Below are 22,339 nucleotides of genomic sequence, written 5' to 3'. Positions count from 1 at the left end.
GACACTCACCAAAGTTTGCACAGGTTAATGGCACCCGATCCCTGCGCAGAGTTTCAGCACATAAGTGCAGTACTGATCATCAGCTGTGTACATTTACACACCAGTGCATTTGAACTGTTTCCTTCTACCTGGGAGACTTTTACAATATCAAAGACGCGAGGATACACAGAAATAAAAATCAATTTTTTTTCCTCCTCGTTTTCCGGAGAGCTGCGTGACCGGTCATCTTCCCGGTATTGCAGATTAAGGTGATCACGCATGCATAGCTGTGGTCAATGTTTACGTGCCTGCGTGTCGCGCGTCAATTTTTCTAAGTCTGTGTTTTTCAGTAATGAAATTGTGCTTTATAGGATGCATGATATGTGAAGCAGAAGTCATCTTGGTAAATCTATATACAAATCCTAAATAATTAATTTTAAAGTGTTACAGTAGCAATAAAGTTGAAAATGAAAAGTTGGGGATGCAATTTATGCCTTTTTTAGGCCTTGAATTTCGTTCTTGAAGGGGCATAGCAATTTTCCTTTGCAAGGAGCACTTCTATGAGGAAAATTCAAACTAGTATTGGAACTTTGCAAAGGGCAGGACAGCAAAAGCACAGGGCACCAAAGCAATTTTGAGGCATGGCTTTCGCATACATGTAGTTTATGGTGTTGTAGCTAAGACATGCACACAAAAACACTAAATTCATACAAAACTTGCCATGTGAATTTCAGTGATCCAAATACTCAGAAAAAAGGTTGAAAGTTTGAGAAATTACACTTTTTCATGTTTTGCTATTATAGTGTGCGGTAATCTTTGCTCATGCAGAGCATCCTACAATTTTTCCATAACTAAGTTTGTGAATTACACAGATTAATTATTCCATTGTCAAAGACATTATAATCAAATACATGTATTCAAGAGGGATCAAAAATCTTCTTGTATTTCAAAAAGACAAAAGCGTGTTTACAAACAGTGGCTTAACAAAATTTGAGCAATCTTCGGTCTCTAACGGCAAATAACCTGTAGCCTAACATGTTCACATGGCTCGAATCAAAAGGATACAACAACCTTTGTTAACACACGCACACTTTAATTCATAAATGCTCTAAGCAAACATTGGGGGGGGGGAGATAAGGAGGCAACCTTTCACACAGGCTCCGTTTACAGCGCTGCGGCACTGACACACCGATTAGATTCTATGTACTCAACCCGTTTACAAGATTTGCAAACTGGTCTTCTGAGTTTTGGGGTTGACAACGAGACGGCTGGCTGAAAAGCTAAAGCTGTGTAGTGCAAATGACGCATTATGTCCGAAATGGGTTAATCATTGTACAGTATGTGGGTTGATAGGACCAAAGAGTACGCTTAGTGATTTGAACTAAATTGTAGAAGAGGGAAGAGGGGGTACGTTGGGGTAGGTTAATGCTTCACGTGATGATGACAACATTTATGGACAGCTGCAATGGAAAGAATGTGTTTCAACAGCTCGGTGCACTTTAGTGAAAAGAGGAGTGTATTTTTGTTTGTTGGTATTTATATATTAATTTTGTTGATTTATTTTTATATTCTAAGGCCAGCTGGAGAGGGGAGACTCTAAACAAGAACCGTGTTTATTTTACGCAATTCTTCGGGCTCCAATGTGCATTATTGTACTTTTTATCTGCCCAAGAAATGAAATAATTATAGATATAAAATAAGTAAACGTGTTTCATATGCAAATTAAAATATGGTATGAAGGAAATAATAACATATACTGTACAGCACCCATTGATCTGTGTCGCAGCCATTGTGTGTACTGTGGACAATCTCTTGTTTGTACATGTGTACATATGCCTACATTGTACACTAAAGCAAAATCCTACTCTTCAACACTGTAAATAGCGCTGTGTGGACGTTTGCAACGAGTCCACATAACGTTTCAAATCCCTTCATTATAATGTGGACCTCTTTTGTTCTCAGGTCCACACTTTGTACAGCGTTAACAAATTAATTATCATTTTATAGATTGCTGTTATTATATGAGCTCCGTTTTCCGTGAAATGCCGTTTGAAACATGTTACATTAGACCCATCTCATTATGAGTGCAAATATAACTCAAGGCCAAAACAGAACGAGTAAATAACGTGGACAACAACTCCTCATACTGAGTTAGAGTTATTCGAATGAAGATCTACACACACTATACGTGTAGTTGCCAATGCCTATCAGCAGCGATGAAACAAGCATAACAAGTCTGAATTTGCAGGTGAAAGTCTAAAATTTATCAATCCTGGCTGTACGAAATAAGAGCCACAGAAATCAACATTGATTTTAAAAGTAAAAAAATTTACTCCTAAAAATCTACACCACAAATAAATCAATTGAGCTTTGAAAAGCAACCAAACATGACAACCATAAATTGAGCAAAAAATGGAGAATACTTTACGGAGGCAATTAAGGTCATTGCCTCTGTGCCCCTGGTCATTGCCTTGGTGCCCTTGGAAAGCTCCAGTAGAAATTTCAATATCCTCATAGGGTGCCCTTTATCAAGGAGAAAGTGCCTCGGTGCCCTTGCCCTTCAAAGAGGAAGCATACAGGCCTGGTAGCCCACAGAGAAAGTTGAGAAGTGGCATCTTGAGGTTTACGGTACATTTCATAAGATCTGAAAGGGCAAGGTCGTTTTAACAATCTCGAAACTTACAAAATCAGTAGAGAAAAAGGATGGTGGAGTTTAGGGTGTTTTCTCATATACCTTGACACATTAAGACAAGCAAAACTAACTTGCCCCGCAGTGCTTTCTTCTGCCCTCTATTCAGATAGAATTGTCTCAAAGATAGTGACCAGAATGCCACGTAATGCACTGAGAAATCGTTTGCAGGTATAAGAACTGATGCCATCCATTCAAGCAGAATTGTCTTAAAGGCACTGGACACTATTAGTAAAAAAACTCAAAATAATTGTTAGCATAAAAACTTACTTGGTACTGAGCAATGGAGAGCTGTTGATAGTATAAAACGTGAAAAATTGCTCCCTCTAAAGTAGTGCATTTTTGAGAAAGAGGCAATTTCTCAGTCAAATATTAGCAGACTCTTAACGCAACCTTCGCATCTGAAAGTACAACATTTGTGCAACAAGAGTGTTTTTTCTTTCATTATTCTCTTGGAACTTCGATGACCAATTGAGCTCAAATTTTCACAGGTTTGTTATTTTATGCATATGTTGGGATACACCAAGTGAGAAGACTGGTCCTTGACAATCACCAAAAGGTGTCCAGTGCCTTTAAGGATGAAGAGCAGAAGGCCACGTAATTCACTGAGAAATCGTTTGCAGGTATCCGAGATTACCCGGGAAATGTCCAGAATGTTTTATATTTGACTCCAAGGTCTAAAAGATTAGTGTGAATCCAAGTCCAATCTGTCATGCTTAATTTACCAATTATCCCAAGTCTCAAGACGTACTTGTACTTGGAATACAAAGGCAAAAAAAAATATTTAACGACCTGTCATTTCGACCCTAGCAGAGTCTTTCTCGAAAGCTAAATAGAAAGACTTTGCTACACATGTAGGGTTGAAACGACAGGTTATTAACTATTTTGTGCATTTATTCCATTGGTTCTTTTGGTTGCTAAATAAGCAGTTTGCAATACAACATGTAATTCTGTTTTCTCAAGCATAGGAAGAGTACACTTTTTTTATCCACGTTCTCCTCCATTGAAACTGATACCTTTCAAAAACTTAAAGTTGTTATTTTTTAGCGTACTTATACTAGCTGTAGCTACATTTAAGCAGGAATGGTCAAAGTTAATGCACTGCATGGAAGGTCTTAAGTGTGGTTTTTCCTTAATCCAAGAGAGCCCCATGTTTCTCCTACATTATGCAATAGACAAGGCGGATGCAAGTTGATTTTTGCGTGACTTAAGCACCGGCAATAATCTTGATAGGGAGAATTACCTTGAAGGAGGTTGGGCGGGAGTTACGGCAGAGCGAACTGAATAATTAAGAAGTTTAGGAAAAAATGTCATTCGAGGGTATTTACACAATCGGAAGGGTTTCGTCCAGCACCACTACCCCCCCCCCCCCCCAGGAGAGAGTACAAGGAACTCACGGTATGAAGCTCACAGTGAATAAGGATTGAGGATATTTAAGAGTATAGTAAAGCTGTTGTGACCGGGCAGCTCGGGCAAACTAGTGCATGACACCATCTCAAAGAACAAACAGTACGTATACAACCCTTCTTTGCAAGTTAAATCTTTGAGGAAGAAGTTACTCTCCCGGCTCCAGTGCCCATGGGAACCAATAATTTACTGAAGGATGCAGTTCCCAGGGTAACGAAAGGAAGTACACAATTTTACTTCTGTCAGAAAAAAACTCCCTCCCGTCTACAATAAACACATTATGAGATAATATGAATGGGGAAAGTGGGGAATAAATCATACAAATAAATGTGTCCTGAGAAGCAGACGAAATTTGATTATTCGGTTTAGTGGCGGCTTATCCGTTAGATAAACACATCATCAGCAAATTTCCTCCCATAAACACTGTGGTTTATTTACAAAAGTTCAAGGTTAGACTATCAAGATGAAAAGATTGGAAGATAATTTACTTTTTGGAGACTTGGCCTTCCAGGTTAATATTATTGTTTCCTTATTGGATTTTCACCAATTATCTTAACAAAATTTTGATATTTTATATAAAAGGGTACAGAAAGAAAAAAAAAAAAACTAATAGTGGCTTCTTATTTTTTACTCATATTCATCACTCAGTGCTGCTCATGGCACTCAAAAGATATTGTCACGCTTTATCACACCCAATGGCTGTCTCAAAGCACAAAGTTTTTTCCTATTCTCGTCTTAAAACAGTTTGATAAGTTCATCACACTTACGGTACGCAGGTTTAAGACACTGGACACCTTTGGTAATTGTCAAAGACCAGTCTTCCCACTTGGTGTATCTCAACATATGCGTAAAATAACAAACCTGTGAAAGTTTGAACTCAATTGGTCATCGAAGTTGCAGAAATAATGGAAGAAAAAACACCCATGTCACACGAAGTTGTGTACTTTCAGATGCTTAATTTCGGGAACTCAAAATCTAATTCTGAGGTCTCGAAATCAAATTCGTGGAAAATTACTACGTTACTTTAGAGGGAGATGTTTCTCACAATGTTATCTACTAACAAGCGCTCTCCATTACTTGTTACCAAGTAAGTTTTTATGCCAATAATTATTTTGAGTAACTACCAATAGTGTCCAGTGCCTTTAAAATACTAAATAAATCAATCAGAAGAAAATGTACAAGAAATGTGTAAAGGAAATACTTTTCAAAGTGAAATGATGGAGTACTAGGACTTCCTCATATCATTCAAGATGCCTGTATACTGCTGGCATCCCTTTGCATTTGTGTTTTACAAAAAGTTCAAGACACCATTCATGTGTGAACATTCCTTTGGAGATTTGGTTCTAACAACACATGACCTGTGATAGTTCTCTCTGTGATAGTTCAAAACAAGTACATGTAATGTGTTCGATTCGATGCCAACGTATTTTGGATGTCAATAATCATCGCATTTTTTTTTCCTCTTCTTTCCCTTTTTTTTGGGGTGGATGTTTTCAGTAAATCTTCCTGACACGCTTTCACATCCTCTCTTCCCCGTGCCCGATGCCCTGATCACCTTGCCAATACCCATCAAAAGTTCGCTCCTCCCCGCTTTGCCATGGACAAAAACCAATTCTGACGCAGCCGCGGGCAAATTCAAGCCTGTTTGACCAATTCAAACAACTCGTTATCAAATTGTGTCTCCTCCGCACGAACATCTTGCTGCTATTAGGAACCTGGCTGCTGTGCACTGTGGCTCCGTAGCATTTACAGATACTATAGAAGATGGGGGAGGTGGGGGGGGGGGGAGTGTCTTGCTGGCGTCATCTTGATACGACGCGTCAGGCCTGAAGCAAGAAGAGGGGTACTCTTGTTGGTGTGTAGATAGTTTGGGAGCATGTTTCTCATTATGATGGTGCACTAAGTTTAAGTGTGGTTCATGCCATTCCCCCCAACAACCCTGTTGTACGATTTGGAAAAGTTTGTGTCATTTGGTTGGGAGCATGGTTTCTATTTGCCTGTGTAAGAACACAAAGCAATGACTAGCTACCGGCTACCTCAATAGAAATTATGAGGATGTGATACACGTCGTACTAATGACATCATTCATCAACACAATGTTGTGAAATCATTGTGATTTGCACTGAATAAAATGGAGAATATGTGAGGTTTCTTGTTTTGTTCTAGAGAGAAGTACAAGGAAGCATTCTAATATCTTTGGTTTTGTAAGCCATTCAATTGTATTAAAAGCTAACTTGAGAAAATTTCATTTCGCACTTTTGAGATATCGCCGAAAATCTGGAGCGATTATGTCAAAATGCAGTTAAGGAACAATCCGTGTCCCTTTAAGGCCGAGAGAAACTTGCACATTACTGGTTATTAGAAGGGAAAACAATTTTCTGTATAGTTACCATGTGTCTAACTACTAGGATTTCATCTGTTCAACCATGGAGGTAGACTCAAACGAATGCACATGTCTGGATGTGAGATGTCTATTCACTCCGACACTCATTCAAGAGAGACCAATCAAAAATCCAACTTGTGAAAAACTCTTTAAAAGTGGGTAATGTCAAATTGAGAAAAGTGGTGTAAAATACTACTAGGGTTTTACCCCTACATTGACACTGATGAGCACTTATTTCTTTCCAAGCACTCTGGAAAAAAACTTGGACTAACTCTCAACCCAAATCATCAGCTCAGCTCTGTCTCCAGCTTAGAACTCTGTTTGATGTCAACAATTGTGCAAAATGAATACTGCTACAACGGTATTTTTAAAAAATTAATGCGAGTTTGCCCTGAACCAGGCTAAAAGCCACACTTGGTAAGGGACTACAACAAGAATATTTTTTTCAAAGAAAATAATTTTGGGGAGCTGCCAGTAGGAATTGATATTCCTCTTAAAACAGTATAGATTTATAGGATGGAGGGAAACATCTACCAGGCAAGAAGCTCCAAAAAAAGTGCAATACATGGAATAAGTTACCGGAATGGCTCTTGGTTCACCATAGCGAGAGTGCATGGGTGAGAAGAAGCAGAAAGTCTGGTTTCACGCTCAAAAATGATAGGAGAGACCAGGTGGGACACACTGATTATAGAGCGGAAGCCTGTGTCAGAGCCGAAGCCAATACTTTGGTACCAGTTCCAATCAAGAAATATCCACCAATTAAACAAAGTTATCAAAAGAAAACCAACAGATCCAAGACAGCATCTGATAGCAGATTTGTTAAACAAACCAAAAAGTTATTAACATTTCAATTTGTGTACAGATTCTGATTTCATCAGATGGTTTATGATTCACCTGAAAGTATTTATCACTGATCCTCAATGATCATGTACACATACAATGTACAAACAAACAGCTTGCGTTAACATTAAAATACCAACATTAACTAGGGACACAAAATGGCTATAGAATGACCAAATATCGTGTACAGCCATTAGACAAAATATGACACCACGTTTATTTTTAGTTCACGTTAGCGTTCAGAAGCAGAAAGGACTTTGGTCGTTATTCCAGTAAAACAAATTTACTTGCAGTTCCGCAGCGCGATTGCATTATTAGCAAATTTCAGATTAATCTGGAAAATATCAGCTTATCTCGGTCAGAAATATAATAAATGATTGAGGCATTGTTTTGTTCTCAGTGCTATTTATCACTGTAGTAGATTATTAAAATGCTTTCATGTGTGATTGGAAATAAATGACTTTTATATGAAGATGGATTATAACATGAGTTGTATTGAAGGCAGATGTGATACCAGGTGGTGGATATTAACATCATCGTATTATAAGACAATCATATCTCCAAGTGATGTATTAATTAGGGTATTTATTTTTTCTAGTCACCCTATGTTGCCTGTACATTTTACTATGAAGGGAAAAAACAACAACCAGGAAGTCTTGGTTTTTTTTTTAACTGTAACTGACTCAGACTAGGGCCAAAAGAGCTGCTTTAAAAGCACAAACCGTTTCTAAGCAGAACAAAGTTATAAGAATAAGCTTAGTTACCAGCCAAATTACACTGAATCTTGAACATTTTGTGACCAGTCACCAACTTTGGTATCCTACTCATTTCTGCTAATTTTCTTGCTACCCTTTGGAATACAAAGAGACATTACAGAATTGGTTTTTGCTAACAAAACAGTTGCTGGCAATGTAAGCACTTTATGTAATCCACAATATACATAAACTGGCAAACCTGTAGAAGTTTGAGATCGATCGGCCATCGGGGTCACGAGAGAATAGTGAAAAACCAATTGCAAATTTTGCATTGCATCGATGCCAAAATAAAAATGAATAAAACCCTCACTGAGCGAAAAACTCCCAATGCGAAGTTAGATTAAATATTTCTTATCAGACAGAAATATTTCAAGGGATGTTTTCAATTATCATCACCATTAGACCGTGTAAGTTTTATGTGAATCTGTGATCTTCGTGATTTTTGTTTCTTACCAAATGATTCTTTAAAATAAGCAATTTTTTTGCTTGAGTCATCACACAAATTTGCTTACCATTAATCAGAGCCATGAAACACATATAGGCCCCTAGTGTTCAGATCCTGACAGAGTAATTCTCAAACTCTAAAACAAAATTAATTCTATCCAATTATTTCTACGCACGATCGGCCAAATCGCGGAAGCTTGTTTGTGGGTTTGTAAATCAAAATAGGATAATGATAGGATTTTAAACTATGCATGGTGGAGTGTATATTAGAATTATGCCGTCATCAGTATACCATACATCGGTCTCGGTCTCCAATATTGGTCTCACCGTGTACACGCAACATTATAATTAATTAAACGATGCTCAGTTCACGACCTTCAATTATAAGAAATTAATATCAAGCAGCCTTAATATTAATTGGTGGCCCAATAAAAACACATAGGATATGTTAAATTCTCGGTATGTGACTATCCATTCCTGGTTTGATTTGGGGGGAAAAAATCATATCCAGTGAAACAAATCTCTTCTTTTTTTCACTACCATATCAATCTCTAAAGATGTGTCGACTAAGTGTTTTTTTTTTTAATAAAACATCTTTGGTATTATTTACATGTGCACTTTTGAATCACAGAGTAAGAAAAATTAATACGAAGCTTTAAAATTCAATTTACAACATCATACCTACAAAAGACCTATTAACATTTTCAAAGAGGCTTCCACCACAACATTTTCTCATGACAAATATTACACAACACAACTGATAATATTTTCAAAATGTGTACTCACCACAAATAAAGCAATACCGTTGTTGTCCAAACAATTATTTCCTTTCTCCAGAGAGAGACCAGCTGCAGCTCCGACTGAGACCATCAGACAGTCAGTGTGTGTTATGAATCCTTCGCCTTCGCTGTGTGTGCGTACTGTACTGTGTACTGCCTCGGGCACTCAACCACTCACACACGTTCCTTATGTGTTGTCACTGGTGGTCCGCACTGTAGTAAAACTAACCGCTCTGTTTTGTCTTCCGTCAGTCACTGTTAAATATCAATAAAACTATTTTTTGTGAAGGTACACAAAGAGTGACACGCATCGACAATGGTCTTGTTTAGACCATCAGACTACTGTAGGACCAGAATTGTGTTTGCATTGTCGCTGAAGGTCAATGCTTAAGTGCTTGGCAGAAATAATGAATTCTCTCACTCTTTGAAAATAAAATGACAACAAACAGACACTGAGTGGAGGTTGTTGGATGCTGGGGTTGTTTGGAGTTTTATCCTGCAGAGTGGTAGCTAATGAGACATGAGTGTTATTTATGGATGCATTATCAGCACAATTTGTGTTGCTTGTGTAAACCCTCTAAGCTGTGGAAGTGAACACAATAATGTCATAAAGTGAGCCTGTTTGCTGGAGTAGCAATTGCTAGAGGGAATTTATCTAGTTGCTCTATGACAACAACAAAAACCTGATTTCCAGACAAAATATCTTCTTTGTCTTCACACATGAATGACTTAAGTATTCAAATTGAACGAAACGCACAAATGGATCCACTACCAGCAAAATGACCAAAAAAATAATTGAAAAATATAAGAACTACGGCCTAAATCGTTGCAAATAAAAAAACACTATAGACAGGAAGTCACTTTTACCCTTCATTGAGTTTCTTGTTTACCATTGTTTGACATTGTGTTGATGTTATCAGTAACTATTACTCATCTTTTAATGCAAAAACAAATTAAATTGTCTTGTGAGAGATTGGTGGCATATGCAAAAAGAAGCACTAATGAGCAATTATTTAATAAAATATTTTATTTTCCCCTTCATTATCATTGTTGTAGGTATAGAGGCCAGTCTCCTGGAAAACAATTTGGTCGGTCTCGGTTCCCTGTTCTTGGTTTCGACTATCGGGTCCTCACTACAACACTGCTCATTACTGAGAAAACATTCACTCTTGACCCTGACTACCATAGTTCCTCTAAGATCTTCCCAAGACTGAACATGAGTCATGACTACTATAAATCCTACAAGATCTTTCCAAGTCTAAGACTGAACCTGACTACCAAAGATCCTCAACAAGATCTTTCCCATGGTAAGACCGGACCTGACTACGATAAATCCTCAAGATATTTCCAACTCCATGACTTAACCTGACTACTATAAAACCTCCAAGATCTTTCCAACTCCAAGACTGAACTTGTCTTCCAACCATCCCTCAAGATCTTTTCTGTGGTAAGACCCTCCAAGACCTTTCCAATGGTTTAGCCTTCGTTGATGGAATGAGTACAGCATTATCCAACTGAAACCAACCATGCCTGACACTTTGTACCCTAGAGAAGAGAAGAACATCTTTTAAAATACTCTAAGATTTTGGTTTAAAGGCACTAGACACTATCAGTAATTACCTAAAACAATTGTTAGCTCACAAACGTACTAGGTAACAAGCAATTGAGAGCTGTTACCCTCTGAAGTAATGTAGTTTTTGAGAAAGAAGTAATTTCTCACTGAGGTCGCGAATTCAAGGCATGAAAGCACACAACTTGTGTGACAAGGGTGTTTTTCCTTCCATTATTCTCTCGCTTTAAGGCTACTAAACCACAGTTTTTACAAAAACATCCAAGGAAATAAAATCAGAAATCAGAAGATTATCAAGCTTGTAAAACCTTTACGCATAGAAAGCTCTCATTCTGATGAAATAAATCAGCAAAAAAAGCTTCCCAATAAATGAGCATTGCTACCTTCCAACAGCTTTCTCATGTCATTTTACCCAGTAAATAGATATATTTACAAATATTCTCCCACATATGAAATCTGGACCTTCAGGCTAGACACTTTGTTTTCTGTAACAGGAGAGTCAGTTTTTCCTTTATAAAGGGCACCTCTATGACGTCAATTGCTAAAGGACGGTTTCAAAACCACCAAGCAATAACCAGGGGCATCAAGGCAATTTCCTATGTTGCACCCATGATATACGCCTGTGGATCTCTTGCTATTAGTTTTCTCAAAGATATTCGTATCAAATGAAGAAACTGAAGGTATAATTTCACCGTACTGGCGGTGTATAACTCTCCTTTAAGGACAATCCCTTTATCACGATACATATAAAAAAAATCGTATGTCAATTAAGAGCAAAGCCAAAACATGATAAACAGATATATAAGGGAATTGAATTGAAACCTGATTAAAAACAATTGCAAATGTGTGCAGAGGGGCTTATAGCTTGGCAACTGTCATCAAATGATACCGCCGCATACGTTTATTTGATAGCACGACGGATCTGCATTAAGCGCACTTGGGCGGAGGTAGCTTGGGCAGTCCATAAGAACAAAGGCGGTTAGAAATTAACGTTGGAAGTCGGACTTGTTTGTGATTTGGAATTTATCTTTAGGGGGGTTACGCGCTTGATTGGCCACCAAATTGCAGAGGTCAGTAGGCGTTACGTTCGTCAGTGATGAACCAAGCGAAATAATTACTGTTTTCTCATTGAGAACCCGCAACATATCGGCTCTAAGGCATAGTACTTTTCTATTATTTATTAATCTTTCCCAAAAATAGAAGTGTCTAAATTTTGAGCCAGGGGCATATTTCATTAAAGTGGATTGGCCTATGACCTGACAAAACCAACCTGTTCAACGAGCAAGTTTTAATTCAAAAGTATTGTTAGTGCTTTGTTCGGTGCTTCCAGACAGCAATGGATAAGGTTTGTATGCCATCACCAGAGAATGGCAGATGTTTTTTAATTATTTTATTCACAGAATTTCATTTCTGGGTTTTATTTCAGTTTGTACATTGTAACTGCTTGGTTACAATTGTATCTTTTTTTCACCAATTCAAGAAACTGCTACTTTCACTATACCCATGAGAGTATAGGTAAAATATAAAACACAATTCAATTCTGCATCTGCGTCCAGGGACATCTAGTGCTATGTGAACCTAGGTTTGAAATAAATGAAAATGTTTTTCTAATTATACGGAGGATTGTTCACGAAACACAGGAATTAATAATATATTCTGGTTTTCCGTGCAGTCATGCAAAGCAAAATAATTAGGGGGAGACTGGCCGTCTCTTTTATCTAGTTGATTGGATTTATCTACGACAATGACCACCGAGTCACGGTTTACGATAATAATAGTATTTTCTTTGAATAATTGAAGATACATTGTACGGATACTCAATTAGTTACTCATACCAACAAAAATGCTCTTAAAGGCATGGACACTATTGGTAATTGTCAAAGACCAGTCTTTTCACATAGTGTATCTCAACATATGCACAAAATAACAAACATGTGAAAATTTGAACTCAATTGGTCGTCGAAGTTGCGAGATAATAATGGAAGAAAAAACACCATTGTCACACAAAGTTCTGCGCTTTCAGATGCTTGATTTTGGGACCTCAAAATGTAAATCTGAGGTCTTGAAAATCAAATTCAAATATTTTAGTGGAAAATTATTTCTTTCTGGAAAACTATGCTACTTCAGAGGGAGCCGTTTCTCACACTGTTTTATACTATCAAAAGCTCTCCATTGTTTGTTACAAAGTTAGTTTTTAGGCTAACAATTATTTTGAGTAATTACCAATAGTGTCCAGTGCCTTTAAATTTGTGCTGTGAAGAATATGCATCTCTTTATGTGAAAAACTTGACTGATAAATGGTGTAATGGTAATGGAAAAATTATTCAGTGTACAGTTTTTGATATTCAGTTTAGAATATGTATAGTAGTGGTTAGGGGGTCTAGGGTGATGGACTCTAGTTTTGCAATACAGAATGTGTTAAAAATCTGGCCTGGTCAGTCACTACACTTGTGTCCTTGAGCAAGGCACTATAATTGCTTCTCTCCACCCAGGAGTATAAATTAGTTCCTGCGAGAGCTGGGGAGTAACCCGCAATGGACTGGCATACTGTCCAGGGGGAATATAAACATTCTTAGTCGTTTAAAGGAACAAGTTGCCTTGGATCGGTCAAGTTTCGAGGCAAATTTGTGTGGATCATTGCATTTTTCAAAGACCAACTCGACTGATCCCAGGCAACCTGTTCCTTTACCCTGCCAATGAAACTGGATATAAACACTGGACTGATGAGCCATGTTGGCTCGGGACTGTACATTACTTTAAACACAGGAGACTATTTCATTTTAGTTTAATAATGACTCTGTAAAGTAAATTTGATCACTGAATTGGCCAATTTCAGCATTAAGTATCTTGGTCTCGGATATATAGCATTAAGTATGAAGATACACAAAAAACAGCCATGAAATCAACTTTCTACCTTTAATGTTGATAAGTATTTACCATATGAGTCCTTAAATAGGTGAGTCCTAAAATAGGTTTATTAGAAAGCCCGTTTTCTCATCTACGCATGGAAGAGGTTTATTTGAAAGCCCGTTTTCTCATGTACGCATGGAAGAAATACAACCAGTTTGGATTTAAGCAGGAAAAGCCCGCTTTAGGCATGAACAATCATCATAAAGACATTCCAAGAAAGAAATACAGATAATTATTCAACTGTGAAAAAAAAATATAAATAAATAAATAATGAAGGCAATACGATCGTGATTGATCTCTCTGTTTTGTATTTTCCTACTTTAATCCGATGCAGTTTGTGGCACAACTGTGGTCACATTCTGGGAGTTGACAGTGGCTGAACCCAATGCCCGACTTCCTTCTCACTATTCCCATCATCGTCTTCCGATTCCTGAGATCGGAGACTTGAGGAGGCAGGAGTGGGAGACAAGCTCCGACGCAATGTAAGCAAAGAGACCCAAGAGCATCGGCAAACAGACTAAGCCCAAAATATTCATGCCCTGCGGACATAAAAGGCCTTCATTTCATTTTCGTTTCCCCTTTTTTTCCTTCTTCATATTAACACCCAAGGTTTCTGTCGAGATGCGGCGCGGAAGATGGTGAATGCAGGAGCACGCTGACTCCAGCCTCTACAGGAAATCGTTTTGTCGTTGGGGGTTGGAACCAAACTACCCACAGATTTGTTTTCCTCTTTTTCCCTCAGTCGATGATGCAGGTCATAGGACAGCGAAGGTCAGGTAAATACTGCACACCCTTCCACGCTGTAAGAACAACCCCCGTTCCCGATATCTTAGGAAGAAGGCCCATTGATTTTTTTATGGTGGAGTTCATTTCCCTGCATTAAATGATATTTTCATGCCCTTCTAGTGGGGGCGATGGTCAAACATCCGAACAAATCAAGAAACAGGGACTGGAGCACATCTCTTCTGGAAGGTGCTGACGATAACAGGTTTTACAATAATAACTCGGGCAGCCCTGCTATTTTTTTAGTAGAAAGCAAAAACAAGGAGCTGAAAGATATTTCTCCGAAAGCTTTTCATAAGGTTCTTGTTTGTCCCCACTTATGCTGAAGTTAGAATACGTGGATTACAGAAAAAATGCAGATATCTTTTAATCTACAGATGTACAGATAAATAAGATATCATGGCCTTCACTGGCGTGAAAAAGGTTTCTTCAACTTTTTGTGAAGGTTGACATTAAAGAAGGGCTACTTATGTAAAAAAAAAAATAATAATAATAATAATAATTTGATGTGTATATTACAGTTTTGTATTTCTATGTTGTTGATCTTTTTCTTTAATACAATTCAATTCACAAATTGACCATTCAAAAAGAAAAAGAGAGGCATCAACAAAAACAAATTGGGTTGAACAAAGACAAATTGACAAGAGAGAAGGATTTAAAGGGTGTATGCACTTTTTGTAGGATTAACAACACAATGTCCACAGATTTACACTAAACTTACACAGTTTGAAGATAATGATATTAGAAAGCTTCCCTGAAAATATTACGTGCTGAGGTGCTGTAGTTTTTGGGTAATGAGTAAAACAATGTCATGAAAATAGTTTTGGTCTCATGGGACATGGGACCAAAATTATTTTAAGCATTTACAAATGTATTTTCTTTACATTGTTTTACTCATTTCTCAAAAACTACAGCACCTCAGTAGGTAATATTTGAAGGGGAGCTTTCCACTATCATTATCTTCAAACCCTGTAAGTTAAATGTAAATCTATGGACATTTTGAAAAAGTACCCAAATCCTTTATATGCATGGGGGTTAAATCTTAGGTCTTTCTGTCAAATGAAATAAAGAACTTACTATTATAGACAGGATCACCAACAGAATCACGAACAGAATCTTGGAAAACAAAAATGTCTGGATTGGAAATAAGTTTACTGACATAATTAAAACCTAAGTAATTACAGACTCTGAATGAAACATACTGGTTTAAGAGAACATCTGTCTTCCCTAGGTAGCAACTTCAACTCTTTTAACAAATTAAAGACAGAACTGAAAATCTTTACAAATCACAGGCCTGAAATACGGTATCAATGATCTATCAACATCATGTTTGATTGCAAAAAGCAGAAAGAGTACCTTGACTTGTCACAAGTCCTTTGGCAATGCTCTGCTCACAATTTCATGAAGCCTGCATAAGCACAACAAGTTGCTAAGCACCAAAAAAAAAAAGAGCTCAACAGAAGCAGGTTACCAGCCAGAATTACATTAATTTAACATTGTCTTGACTGGTGCCCCACCTAATTTTTGCTAAGCGTAGACAATTTTCAAGCAGTATTTTCTGTTTAACAGCTTTATGAAACTTGACCCTGCATGATGTACTTTTTTATATTGTACCTCCAAACTGCCTATAGACTTGGAGCCAATCTATTTTGTAACCATCAAACAGAAACGCTGAAAATCATTGTGTTTCTATTCTAGTGAATACCTAGCAAAAATCATAATCATTTAGAAAACTCACAAACCCATACGAAACAAGGATACAACATATAGCTACTTACAAATTGTTTGAAGCAACAGGATGGTGTTATATCACTGAATGGATTTTTAGTCATATTATGCCGTATACAAACTTGTTTAAAATTGCTCACCTTTCGTGATAGCATTCCACTGGATATATTTGTTAAATGCCAGTTCAGGCTCCAGAAAAACTGCAGCATCTCTGCACAAAGCTGACAAGAATCTGTTAATCCAACAGTAACTTTAACTCCAAAAAGTTAAAGGTAAAGGCACACTCAGTCAAAACAGTTTTCGGCAGAAGTGCACAAATGTTGTTATTCCGTTAAAGTCGCCAAAGTTTGCAGGCTAAACAAAACCCATTATTGGTTCACTGTCATAGTGACCAAAAAACCAACAAAATGTTTCTTCCAACAGTCTCTTTAACCGAGCCAATTATTTGTTGTTTTAGATAAAGTCACTCTGCATCACTGTAACGTGTCCAATGCTTGATTCAGTTGTAGAAGACAAATTTGTTGACTACCAATCGGATATCGCAGCTCAGTTTTGGGCCACAGGTGTAGCTCACCATTGCACGAATCTGAGACAAAAGACCTAACCACCAACGACAGGCTCGCCGGACTAAAAAGAAATCTGCGCTTCTATAAGTACAAACTTGATGCATTACCCTCTATACACTGACACAACCCCATTACACGACGGGTACTTTGTCACGGGCAAGACGGGAGTGCTATAAGTATCAGTCACTCAAGTCATGCGTAGTCTATCGGTAGTTATCCAGGCCCCCCTACCATCTCTCAACCATTAGTTTGATTAATATCCTCTGTGGCCATTACATATCAGCGGCTCGGATCAGCAGGAGGGCGCTGGATCCTTGGCGATGACTCACAAAGGAAGACGAGGAGGAACATTTCTCACAGACAGAGAAAGAAAGACAAAATAAATGAGTGTGCATTGGTAGTATAATGTAACCTGGATCCGTCTTGCTTGTAGACTATGATCCTCCAACATTCAAGCCTTGATGTGTTACATTGTGAAAAGTAAATAAAGCGCCTGACTTCAACTGAAGACCGACAGGTTTTTCACCCCACAGTCACACCCAAGCGTTGAGTCAAGTTGAAATGTTTGCAAATTGAAGTTGAAGTGTACTAAGCATGGCACTCATTATTTTCAAAGTGGGTAGATGTTGGTCTCAAGGAAAAGGTGCTACATTGGGAAGGAAAAAAAGTTTTTTTAAATTGATTCATCTTATGCTGGAGGAATTTGCCGAACATTTCTTTTTGGACTTGTTACTAAGTCGCAGTTCTCCCACCCCCTTAACAAATTGTTTTCTTCACCATATAAAGCTTTCCGTTCCTTCCTAAAAATCAATGCAAACCAAGTTTTCCATGGGGAAGGTTTTTAAAAAAAAAAGGTGGACAATTTTCACAGGCCACTAGCAACTACTCTAAATTATGGCTCATTGCTGGATACAACGCAATGACTGTAACAACAGAAGAGTCATGTTTGGGCAACCAACTAGTTGGTTTAATTGGAGATTTATTAGAGCATAAAGGGATAGAATGCTATATGTAGAGATCGTTCGTTCTTTGTTGTCGACAGAAAAGTACATGGTCTGTATAGCATTACCTAATTTCTTCGCAAAAATTGAAATTTAACAATGAAAATGAATCATGTGTGGGGAATTAGAGGAAAAAGTGAGTCATGATAAAATCAAAAAAGATTACTGTAATTAAAAAGAAACATAATAATACCACCAACTAGATGCATTCAGTCTGTGAACAAAATCGTTTTCAATGTTGCATCTTTAACTGGTTTGCAAGCAATCACGCTAAAAGTGAGCAGTCATCTGTATACAAAGTTACCGAGCTTGCATCATTATTTATTCTATGGTGTATTGTTCACATCTTAAGCAATGACATACTTGATTTGTCATTTACAGAAAGAAAGATATTAATCTTTTTCTACACAATATTGTCAATGATCAATGATGATACAAAGTCAGCAAAATACGACTGCTTTTAACTTAAAGGCAGTGGACACTATTGGTAATTACTCAAAATAATTATTAGCATAAAACCTTACTTGGTGACGAGTAATGGGGAGAGGTGACATAGTTTTCGAGAAAAAAGTAATTTTCCACGAATCTAATTTTGAGACCTCAGATTTAGAATTTGAGGTCTCAAAATCAACCATTGATGATACAAAGTAAGCAAAATACAATACTGCTGTTAACTTAAGTAATGAACATTAGCATATGGGTAACCCTGACTAAACCCCACACACTTCCCTTGCTCGAGCCTGAGTGATTGTTGGCGTGAGTGATTTTGATGGATTCAGTGGTGCACTGAAAAACAAAACAGGTTTTCCACTGAGGCCAGGTAGATAGCACTCTTAATACAAAGAATTGGAGGTTGAGTTGCCGTACAAAATCAAGGATTCTGATATTTCAATAATTTGTATTTCTACAGAGCCTGTAAAGGGACATAGTTTTGTTCTTAAATTTTGTTCCTCTCAAAATTCCTCTCTGAGACAAATTTCCTAGAGCGAGACTTAAACCTGTGGTATCTCAATTTAGGGTGCCTGCACTCTACATTGCCCAGAAATGCTATTTCAGTCCCTCAAAATATTGCTTGAGGGAACATTGTGACAGTTTGAAAAAAACAAAATGATATTCTTAGTGAATGAAATTTAAGAAAAAAACCTTGTCCCTTTAATGCAGGCTCCATAGAGATATTGACAATTTTAGCTCAATCGGTCATCGAACTTGAGAGATAACAATGAAAGAAAAAAAACACCCTTGTCGCACGAAGTTGTGTGTGTTTAGATGGTTGATTTCGAGACCCCAATTCCTAAATCTGAGGTCTCAAAATCAAATTCGTGGAAGAGTGAGCTGTTTCTCACAATGTTTTATACTATCAACCTCTCCCCATTACTCATTACCAAGTAAGGTTTTATGGCAATTATTTTTTTGAGTAATTACCAATAGTGTCCACTGCCTTTAAACATTGGGAAGGTACATAGCTCCATCATGTAGTAAGAAGGGGAATGTGTACTTTGGCGGTATACACTTTGCTCTCAAAGGGTTGCCACAGGCCTTCCAAACCGGTAACAATAAAATGAGGGTCTTTAATGAAAGCCCTTGTGCCGTACCATACTACTCTGTTGGTGAAGCTGCAACCTTGATGCTCAATTTAGTCAACTCAAAAAGCTTCTCCACATGACAACTGGGTTAGCTTTGATCCTATGCCAAGGTGTCAAAACTGATTCTTTAAAGGATTCAGATTTTAATCTGCACTTAAAATAAGTAGTTAACTTCAAAATAAGCTGATGTTAAAATGTATGTACTGTAGGGTCACTGACTCTGTTTTGTACTATAAGGGCCCGAGTAAAAAGTAGAACTTTGTCATGTAACTAGTGTCTTGCCCGCTAGAAAATGCACTGTACTGCACAAAGTCAAGCTTTTAGGATGCATTCTTAGAAAAACGGAATTCTAGAACGATCGCTTCATGTGTCATGAAGGTAAAATCTAGTGCACCCCTCGCTCATTCCCCTAACCCGTCCCAAAACCAATCCTTATCCTCGCCAATACATGTACATATATTCTTCTTTCTGCGCCAATGTGTGAGTATGAACCCTTTCCTTACCAAACCTCTCCCTCCTATCTCCGTTTCCCCTCCCCCCTTCGTCTGCTGAATCACCACTTGCTCACCCTACCCCCATGTTCCTCAGGTCAACCACCTTGTATACTAGAAATTGCTTTCACAACGATTTGGAATGATTAGAAGAAAAAAATCCCAATAAATGTTTTTTGTCAACTGTTAACTAAAATAAATCAGAGTACTTGTCATACTATTGGTTTTCCATTTTTCTGAAGACAAAATACGATAGACAATCTTTACACACATACACCAAATATCTCCAATTTGGGTTGGAACACTGGCCCGGGGAGATGTACAACTTGAGTCCGTCTCCCAATCTGAAACCAAACACTTTCATCCCCACAGCTTAATTATAGCCAGGAGATCGCTGGGTCTGTTTTCCACTGCGCAAGATATTTGTTGCAATAATCTTGGAGCAATCGGAATCGGGAAGGCACTTACGGCAGGTATTTGATTCTCGTCATAGGGCGTGGGGGTCATTGGGTGCGAAGGCTTGTGGAGGCTCCTTGAGATTTGCCAGAAAAAGTAGGACGAGAGCAAGTCTTACAGTTTTGCTAAGAGCGGAACTTAAAGCTTTGGGGTTTGTATAAAAAAAACTCATTCAAAGTCTGATTAAAACAAATATGTACCAAATAAAAACCCACACAGTTCATGCACAAGTATTATGTATATATAAATTCTTAATATATTCCAGCATTTATAGCCTACTATTTTTAGTTTAAAAAAATAATGCAAGTCAGTCTTGTAGTTCGGATTGGATCTCACCTCATGCATTCAGTTTAAAGGCAGTGGACACTATTGGTAATTAATCAGACAAATTATTAGCATAAAACCTCAGTTGGTAACGAGTGATGGGGAGAGGTTGATTGTATAAAACCATTGTGAAAAACAGCTCCCTCTGAAGTGGCAGAGTTTTTACCAAAGAAGTAATTTTCCACGAATTTGATTTTGAGACTTCAGGTTTAGAACTTGAGGTCTCGATCTCAAGCATCTGAAAGCACACAACTTCTTGTGACAAGGGTGTTTATTTCTTCCATTATTATCTCGCAACTTCGAAGACCGATTGAGCTCAATTTTTCACAGGTTTGTTATTTTATGCATATGTTGAGATACACCAAATGAGAAGACTGGTCTTTGACAATTACCAATAGTGTCCAGTGTCTTTAAGGATGACATGAGTTCAGACATTGTGATCAGTAATCAATGTGATCAATCACTAATCAATGTAGATTTATCTTCTTGTTTAAAATCAATCTGGTCTAGCAGATTACACTTTCATTTATGGGAGTCAAATTTTTGACTCCCATAAATTGCCGACCGTGTTAGTTCGCAAAGTACCAGGAAAACCACGCAATTTCGAGTGTGGATCATTGTATTCTACTTTTTAAACATCTTTCTAGCCATATTCATTTTATAACAAACGGTTACAAACGCTTTTCAAAAACCAACTCGACCGATCCAAGGCAACGTGTTCCTTTAAGTGATGAGGAAAGCTCATTGAAAAATCCAAGAAAACTCTAGTCAAAGTTACAGGACTTCAGTGGTTACTTTAGAATGATGACAGACGGTGGTTTCAAATCCTACCGAGTCCCTCCTGAATTGTTTGCCATATTTTAGGTTACACTGAAATGCTCATCAAAGGGTTAACAACAATTTATTTTCCCTTTGCGTGATTTTCTTTCTGTGACAACTCTAAAAACATATGATGCTGATATCAGTTTCAAAACAATCTTTCTGTCTTTTTCCATATTTGCTTTAATGAGACGATAGCGTGCCAACTTAAAGTACCCCTGAACCCGATGTTAAAGAGCATGTAAATAACTCCATGTTGCCGGTACACAGCTTTCTTATGTCCGGGTATAACATTTATTTGCAATTTGAAAGACAAGCACTGTTAAAGGTAAAGTAAACATAAGACAATTTAACAATGAGACTTCAGTATGTTTTAGACTACTAGATCAAATATGACTAATTTGTTTTAGACTATAGATCAAATATGACTAATTAACCTACCGGCATAAAAACATACATCTTCACTTTAATATATATAAGCACAATGACCTTTGATTTGTTTTGAAATATATTTGTACTTTTATGAGATGAAATTCGTTGAATAATTAAGCTCAGATGGTAGTGTTAGGTTACTGTAAATTTATAGAAGTAGGTCTTAGGGGCTTGGTTTGATGCAGGGGGATGAAGCAGTGACCTACTTGGTTCTTGTATTGCAGAAAATTATTGACTTCTGACAGCAGCAGGAGGAAGCTCCCTCAGTAGCTATTCTTCACAGCATAAATACAAGGGAAGATTTGAACAAAAAGGGAATAACAACAAGATAAAAAAAAAACATAAAATAACAGGCTTTGTACAACATGATAAAGATTCTCTTAAAATATTACTTGCTGAG

At 37.5% G+C, this 22,339-nt stretch overlaps 1 long non-coding RNA gene across 1 annotated transcript in view; it reads right to left on the bottom strand.

The window, feature by feature from the left end:
* Window positions 1-16,998, bottom strand: part of LOC117288554 — a 31,163-nt gene extending 14,165 nt beyond the window's left edge. The window contains exons 1-2 of the long non-coding RNA XR_004518887.1: window positions 16,408-16,998; window positions 9,284-9,531 (exon numbers count right to left, since the gene is read on the bottom strand). This is a non-coding gene — a long non-coding RNA (uncharacterized LOC117288554). The remainder of the gene's footprint in view (window positions 1-9,283; window positions 9,532-16,407) is intronic.
* Window positions 16,999-22,339: the final 5,341 nt, after the last annotated feature.

Source organism: Asterias rubens, chromosome 3, assembly GCF_902459465.1.
Source record: "Asterias rubens chromosome 3, eAstRub1.3, whole genome shotgun sequence".
NCBI classification, from domain to species: domain Eukaryota; kingdom Metazoa; phylum Echinodermata; class Asteroidea; order Forcipulatida; family Asteriidae; genus Asterias; species Asterias rubens.
The sequence above is the reverse complement of the archived record's forward strand: the minus strand, read 5'-3'. Positions and strand labels throughout refer to the sequence as shown.